We start from the raw sequence: 7,052 nt of genomic DNA, 5'->3' as shown, positions 1-7,052 counted from the left end.
CAAAATATTCCTCTTACTGTTTTGTGCTGCTCTGGTCAGAGGAGTTCAGATTCAGGGCTGCTTGGCAGGTACCCCCACATAGCCCTGGGCTTTCATTTGCTTCACCTTTTCTTGCATTTTCCCCTCTTTTCCACCTTACAAGTTCTTCTCCTTTACCACCCTGATCTCCTCCCATGCAGTCAGACCACCTCTTTTTCCCCTAACCCCATTGACCCTGCTTGTGCTGCCTTTGTACCTTCCTTTGCCTTCTCCGAGATGGTTGCCATGCTCATTTCCACCACTGCCAGCACTTCCTTTAAAATACTACCCCCTTTATTATCTGCAGTGTCCTGCAGTTCGTCATGCTGTTCTCCTCTGAGAGGCCTGGCAAGATGGGAAGAGGCATCTGCACGCACACATTCAGAGCTGACAGAAAGGAGCTTGAGTGGAGAGGGAGCTGGAGAAGCTTGGAGATGAGGCCAACAGAAGCCTCCTGGAGTTGTGCAAGGGGAAGCGGCAGGTGCTGCCTTGGGGGAGTGACCCTGAGGAGAAGGGCCTGGACATGACGAGGGATGCCATATGAGCCTGTGGTGCGTGCTCACCACAGATGAGGTCAGCTGCATACGGGGCTGCATTAGGAAGCGTCTGGCCACCCAGACAAGGACAGTTATTATCCCCCCTCGACTCAGCACTGGCATGGCCACATCTGGAATCATGTGTCCCAGCGTGGGATGCCCAGTGCTGGAGGAATGGGGAGGACGTGGAGAGGGTCCAGAAGAGGTCTGCCAAGATGGGGCGTGTTGCCTGCAGCACATGACCTGTAGAGGGAGGCTGAGGCACCTGGGCTACATTATCCTGGTGAAGTGGAGGCTAAGGGCAGTAGAGGCCTTGTTTCCTTCTCATGCCTCCCAGGGAGCGCCTGGAAGGTGCCATCTCATTGTCCCTAACTCAGTGTGGCACAGCCCCACCCTCACACTGCCCCCACAAAGAGGCCTGAGCAAAGTGTGAGGCAAGGGATCACCCTACCCAGGGGCTGGGTGTCAGTGCCTGGCCATGTTGTATGATAAAACACATCAAGGTTGACTTGGCATCAGAGCCACCTGCACATTTCCTTTGCCTACCTGCAATCAGGGCCTACAACTTTCTGCTCTAATCAGCCCCCAGGGAGGCTCTGTGAGTAATGGCCCTCAGGGGGACCCTTTAATGCTCCTGGAAGCTTTGGGACTGGCTTCTGAATTCAACTTCTTGAGAGGTTTCTTCAGTCTCCTCGCAGAATCCAACATTCATGGACTCAGCACCAAATACACCCGAGGGTCATTAAAACGCAAAAAGCCCTAACAAGCCCTGTCTGTCCCCATAATTTCCTTCAGTCCTTCAGTCCTAGTGTGGCTAATTGGAGAGGTTTCAGGAGTGTCTTTACAAGAGGAAGATTTCAGTGAGAACCTAAAAAAAAAAAAAGGGAAGGGATTTCTGCTTGCAACGTTTTCTTTACTTTTCAGCTTACAGAATAAGTGATAGCCACATTCTCCAACTCATAGTGACTCAGAGGGTCTCCTAAGGAATCGTGATGTGTGAGAAAAGCAGTATTTCTGACAGGACACATGTACGAACAGCCTTGCTCCTCACCTCCCCAGCCCTGCCATTTCTCTCATCAGCCACTGGGGACCTACCTCACTCTTGTTAAAATCGAAGCTTTCTTCCACTCAAGTCTGTAGCTGAATGTTACAGCTCCTGTGCACCAATTCCCACCTGCTTTCCTTCGAGAACTAGCTGCAAATAGACACAGAAGGCTTTTTCTTTATTGGGATCAAACAAAAGTAAAACATGATGGAGTTGAATGAAAAACAAAATACACTCCTAAACTGTGTTTCAAGTCCAGGCTGCCTCCAGGGAGGTGCACTTTCCACAAGGGATAGCCTTACTAGAAATGTTTTAGACAGGTTGATAGGAAAGGATAGAGGAAAAAAACAGTTAAGGTATTGTCTAAAGAGACAATTAGCCTCCTGAAAGATGAGGCAAGCTTTACACTCCCCGAACATCAGAGCAGCACCTAGAGAGAGCAGAGGTGTCTGAATGAATAAAGAGAAAGGAGAGAAGGAAAAGTGGAAAAGAAGGCAAAGTGCCTATGTCCAGACAGTCTGCTGCAAAGATGACTTTAGAAATGATCAGTTTAATCAGGATGTGGGGAAATATGTGAAAGCTTACGGAGATTAAGTCCATAGCATAACAGACAAAGCGGTGGTACACCAGCTTGAGGGGTAGATGAAAATTTCTTCTCCTCAGATTCACAACCTCCCTGACATTTTCCATTATTTCATCATGGGAAAACATGGACATTTTTATTACAATGAGTCAGTCTCCAAATCCAATCCCCATCGACTAATCAATTTGGCAGACAGGGTTTGTGCCTCTGTAGAAGTGGGATCAATTCAAGTATTTGTGTACAAATGACTATCACAGGCAGAATGCCCAAAGCACAAGTGTTGCCTGAGGTAAATTGGAAATCCCTTGTGAGGAGAGATGGGCAGCTTCTTGCTGCTGAAGTAGTAGCAGTTGAACCAGTTTCTTCAGTGCGTCCTTGAGCTCCTTGTTCCTCATGCTGTAGATGAGAGGGTTCACTGCTGGAGGCACCACTGCATAGAGAACAGCCACGACCAGATCCAGAGCTGGGGAGGAGAGGGAGGGGGGCTTCAGGTAGGCAAACAAGATAGTGCTCATAAACAGGGAGACCACAGCCAGGTGAGGGAGGCACATGGAGAAGGCTTTGTGCTGGCCCTGCTCAGAGGGGATCCTCAGCACAACTGTGAAGATCTGCACATAGGACAGCACAATGAAAACAAAACAACCAAAGAGTAAAAAAATACTAATCACAATAAGCCGAAGTTTCCTGAGGTAGGCATCTGAGCAGGAGAGCTTGAGGATCTGGGCCATTTCACAGAAGAACTGCTCCAGGACATTGCCTTGGCAGAGTGGTATGGAAAATGTGTTATCAGTGTGCAGGAGAGCAAAGAGAAAACCAGTGCTCCACGCAGCTGCTGTCATTTTGACAAAAGCTCTGCTGTCCATGATGGTCCCGTAGTGCAGGGGTCTGCAGATGGCCACGTAGCGGTCATAGGCCATGACAGTGAGAACAGAATACTCAGTTGAGATGAGAAAGTAAAAATGAAAAACCTGTGCAGCACATTCCCAGTAGGAAATGGCCCTGGTGTTGCTCAGGGAATTGGCCATGGATTTGGGGACAGTGGTGGAGATGGTGCCAAGGTCAAGGAGGGAGAGGTTGAGGAGGAAGAAGTACATGGGGGTGTGGAGGTGGTGGTCACAGGCTATGGCTGTGATGATGAGGCCGTTGCCTAGGAGGGCAGCCAGGTAGATGCCCAGGAAGAGCCAGAAGTGCAAGAGCTGCAGCTGCCGCGTATCTGCAAATGCCAGGAGGAGGAACTCTTTGAAGGCGCTGCTGTTGGACATTTGCTGACGCTGGGCATGGGGGCCTGTCCAAGGAGGAAAAGACAGGGACAAATTAGAGCAGTCTTCTGCGAGACAAACCCTATGCCTTTCTCATTGAACCTCCCACTTTTCCTCTCTCCTTTACCTTCATTCAGCTCCCCGGCTCGAGCTCCGCTTTGTGCTGCCTGAGTGTGCCATGCAGAGCAGGGGCCTCTGCTAACGATTTCCAGAGGAGTCAGTGCTGCTCTGCTGAGGGATGTAAATGGAGGAAGGTGACAAACATTTCCAGTTCTTTGGTGGGGATAGGAGGGGGTTTGGGTTCCATGAGCTTAGTTAAGGAGTCTCAGGCCGGTGACCCAGTGGGAATGTCAATATACTGATGCCCAGTGTTGTTACGGTCATCATAGTATAGAGACCAGTAATGGGGATCACACTGGTATTGTGATTGAACTGATACTGCAATTGCTCTATTTTACTAAGCGTAACTCACACTTGTATTGTGATTTCAGTATATTTCTGTGTCACTCTGCAAATCAAAAATCCTGTGTAATGTCCAATATCTTCAAAGAATTAAATGTTGATATTCAACATTACACTGTCCATGTGTGGAATGCCGAAAAGAACCTGGTCAGGGAGGATTGGACTGTGACAAGCTCTCCTGCCAGCTGTCTTGGAAAGGGAAGATCCTTGTGCGGGATTTATCTCCCCCAGCCTTGCCCTCCTGAACACAGGTGTTTGTATCTGAAGCAGCCACACCAGCTCCCATTCTAGCAAGGCAGGGAAACTCTCACGTGAAGGCACCGGGTGCCCGACCCTTTCTGGGTGTCTCCATTCCAATGCGATAGACCCTCTCCTCACACCAATTTACCATCTGCTCTTCCTCTGTAGTGCGAATGGGCAGTGACTAGCTCTGATGTACGCATCCTGCAGCAGATTCTATCTACCCCTTATGTGGAAAGACTGTTCAATATTTTGGCACCTATTTTCTCCGGAATATAATCTTCAGCAGAGGTGTCTGATTAGATATTGATTTAGCTTTTAGATAGCTCCATCTCACTGTGGGAGCATTCTTTGACAGGGTAGAAATCTTTGGCATTTCAACTGCTCTGAGGATGAGCATCTGTGCATCCCAAGAGGAAAAAAGGGCTCACCGTGACTTTCTGCAGAGTCACGGGATGTGGTCTGTCCATGAATCTTGCCCCTCATGGCCTTGCGCTTGCACCTCACTCAGTTAAAGGACACCCACAGTCACAAGTCCCTGCCCATCTCGCTGCCTGGAGCTCTCCCTGCTGGCAGCACCTTCTCTATCCCAATGTCGTTTCCCTGCTGGTGCTCACAGACCCCATCCCACCCTCTGCATGCTCAGTTCTGCCCGACAGAAACCTACCGGGACAGGGCGCTGCGCAGAGGCATTGCTGTGCTCAAAGGTCCTGAGGAGGAGGTCAGGAAAACCCTGACAAGGCCACAAAGGGGATGCTGGTGCTGTCTGTAGGGTGAGGAGGGGCTGAAGGGGTTTACTGAGCTTTCTCACAGACCTAGTGATCTCTGAGAGGGAAGGTTTGAGAGTCTCAGTTCCTTGCCAAACCACAAAACTCTTTCCTGTTTTCCCCCTCCCCAAATTAGGGAACTCAAAGCACACAGCCTAGAAGGAAAGCTCCTTCCCTTTCAAGTATCCCCTGCCTTGACCTTCCTTTTGAAAAGTGCCCTCCAGAAATGTCCTCAGGGTGAGCTGGAGCTGTGAGCAGCCCTGACCCATGCACCACCCTCTCCACAGCACACTCAACCTGCCCTGACGGGTTCTCTCCTCCCACCCAGAGCTTCTCCCTGCAGCGCTGTGGGGAGTTTGCTGGGCAGGCTGAGTGCTGACCATCGCAGGCAGCAGACTCACTGCCCGGGGCACACAGCACCCTGGGGTGCAGGAACACTGCTCTGAATGACAGCCCTGGCTAGACCTGTGGCACACCCTGGCTTCACACCCATGCAGCTCTCCCTGGCAGAAGGCAGCAGGACATCCTGTCCCTGGGATGCTGTGGCAGGGAATCCCCCTCCTGCACTCTGGAGAAGCCAGGAGAGCAAGCCTTAAGAAAACTCTCCGTTATGGGCTGGGTTTAGAAGACCCCTCCAGCAACAGCAGTAGCATTGCCCTGCAGCCACAGGCTTACCGTGCAAAGGGCTGTGAAGATTCCTCCCACAAGGAGCTCTCCTCTGGCCTCACACTCCACACTCCCTTTCACTTCTTCTGCCTTCTCTCATGGATGTCAGCAAGAGCAGGCAGTGCCCAGAGCCCTGCTGCTCTTGACAGGGGAGCTGCTCCTGCAAAGAGTTGTCTCCCAGCAGGGCTGCCACGTTGCCAGGAGCTCTCTCCATCCCAGGAGCCTGCCTCTGCTCAGCAACAGTGGTCCAGCTGAAGGCGTGAATTTCTCTGTCCCTTGTGCTTCCTCCTCCTGGGACACGGTCACTGAAGTAGACTGAAAGAATCATCTCTGGACCTTTTCTAAAGAGCGGAGAGAGACCCATTGAAGCATTGCAATTTGTCTCATCAGAGGATGGTCATCTAGGAGACATGGAAATGTCCCACTCTGGAAGACCCTATTCCCATCTCTTAACTAGGCAGGACACCTAGGAAAGGGGCAAGAAGGGATTTCAGTTATCCATGGCTCAGATATTGATTCAGATACGTCAATCTGTGCTTCTCATGCTGGTTTAGAAGCCCCTGGGATGGAGTGGGATTCAGAGCCCTTCTGTGCAGTCCACAAACACACAGGAGGTGCGATTCCCCTTTCACAACCTGGAGTGTGCACAACAAAGATGCCGGCATGTAGGCTCCCTCTCTAAGCTCCCATGATAATCACTGGAGAGGGAGGGGAGTAGCCAGCTGCCCACACACAAACACGTGGTGACATCTGAAGCGAGAGAGGTGGTGCAAGGCATATGCCAGTGTCTGCTGGCTCTGATGCAGCAACCGTGAGACCCTTGTCCTTCTAGAGCATTAGGTGGTGGCCAGGTGGAGAATCTCCTTGGCCATCTGAAATGACACGAGATGCCTAATACTGCCAGAGCTCCACACATTCGGAGGCTGAGGCACAAGCAGATCCCTACACTGCAAGCAGTTCATGTCATTCAGTGCACGCACTAGATTCCGTGATGCCTGGGGTGTCAAGCACAACCATATGTCTCCAGCAGATACCGCATGGGACCTGCCTGTGTCCAAACAACTGAATCCCACTTCTGTCTTCAAGTGAAGTCCATGCCCTCTACATCCAAGTGTGCAGCAGAGAGCTGCACATCACACCAAGGGCTCTACTCATGTCCCTGCACGCTTAACACCTTCTAGCTCTCCTCTCCCTGAGCCTCTTCCCACTCCCACATGATATGAACAGGGACTGTGCTAATGATGTCCACAGCATGGCTGCATGGCAGGCTGTGCAGGCTCAAGAAATTTTTCAGGGGCACCTTCTCCTTCCTGAACATTGATTTACTTCCATCAAAGGCCCCACGGTGCTGCAGAGGTAGCTCAGGCAGCAAACCCCTCTCCTGACATTCCTGCACAGCCCAGCTCTTTTTCTCCCTGGCCTTGCGCACTGTAGGCCTTGCTCTCTTAGCAGGAACCTCCTTTCACCATTACATGT

Source organism: Apteryx mantelli, chromosome 24 (genome assembly GCF_036417845.1).
Source record: "Apteryx mantelli isolate bAptMan1 chromosome 24, bAptMan1.hap1, whole genome shotgun sequence".
Taxonomy (NCBI): Eukaryota; Metazoa; Chordata; class Aves; order Apterygiformes; family Apterygidae; genus Apteryx; species Apteryx mantelli.
The sequence above is the reverse complement of the archived record's forward strand: the minus strand, read 5'-3'. Positions refer to the sequence as shown.